Below are 1046 nucleotides of genomic sequence, written 5' to 3'. Positions count from 1 at the left end.
TGTTGAGTTGTCTCCTACCCATAACGACTCCATGGACACATCTCTCCCTGAACGCCCCACTCTCCATCTGCAATCATTCTGGTAGTGTTTCCATAGAGTTTTCTTGGTAAAAATACAGAAGTGGTTTACCACTGCCTTCTTCCGTGCAGTAAACTTGAGTCTCCAGCCTTGGCTCTCTCCCATGCTGCTGCTGCTGCCCAGCACAGGTGAGTTTTGACCTGTAGCAGATTACCTTCCACTTGCTAGCCACTGCCCAAACTAGAAATGGAATATATATACTTCTGCTTGACTCTCCCTCCCATAGCCGAGACTGGTAGAGTACTGGAAATTCCCCAGATGCGATCCCGAGAGTGGGGAGAACAGGTATTAACCCCATTTTACAGGTGAGAAAACGGAGGCACAGAGAAGTTAAGTGACTTGCCCAGAGTCACACAGCTGACAAGTGGCAGAGCTGGGATTCGAACTCATGAGCCCTGACTCCAGGGCCCGTGCTCTTTCCACTGCGCCACGCTGCCACTGATTGGGACAGAGTGCTAAAAGAAGAGCTCTGTGACGGGGAATAGCTTTTCCCTCTCTCTTTGAATTGCAGTGAAAGTAAAAAAAAAAAAGTTTTTGAAGCATCGAAAGTAGGAGATTAGGGTGCCTGAGCCCAGGACTCTCAAAGTACCTAGTTCAGTGCTCTGTGCCCATGAAGAGCAGGGATAGAATGAATTAAAATTTAGCTGCTCTATCACCATTTCAGTCCCCATCTCACACTAATCCACAGCGAAGCCCAGGGCCGGAGAGCGGATAGAGTGTAAGCTCATTATTGTCGGGGAATATGTCGGTTTATTATTTTATTGTACTCTCTCAAGTGCTTAGTAAAGTGCTCTGCACACAATAAGTACTCAATAAATATGATTGAATGACTGACTGCATTGCCCTGGCCAGCACCGTCAACACATGTGGTGCTCAGTACAGGGGCTGCTGTGCCCCCTTTTTCTCCCCCTTCTTTATGTTGCATGACTCTGTTGGTTGATTCCAGGGTGCAATTCCCCATCCCAGAG

General features: G+C 47.9%; 1 non-coding gene across 1 annotated transcript; it reads right to left on the bottom strand.

Moving 5' to 3' along the window:
• Positions 1-216: 216 nt before the first annotated feature.
• On the bottom strand, positions 217-354 carry LOC114810827. The gene has a single exon (XR_003758518.1). It is a non-coding gene; the product is annotated as a small nucleolar RNA SNORA7 (small nucleolar RNA).
• Between the last annotated feature and the right edge of the window lie 692 nt (positions 355-1046).

The sequence above is a fragment of the Ornithorhynchus anatinus genome, chromosome 3, assembly GCF_004115215.2.
Source record: "Ornithorhynchus anatinus isolate Pmale09 chromosome 3, mOrnAna1.pri.v4, whole genome shotgun sequence".
NCBI lineage: Eukaryota > Metazoa > Chordata > Mammalia > Monotremata > Ornithorhynchidae > Ornithorhynchus > Ornithorhynchus anatinus.
The sequence above is the reverse complement of the archived record's forward strand: the minus strand, read 5'-3'. Positions and strand labels throughout refer to the sequence as shown.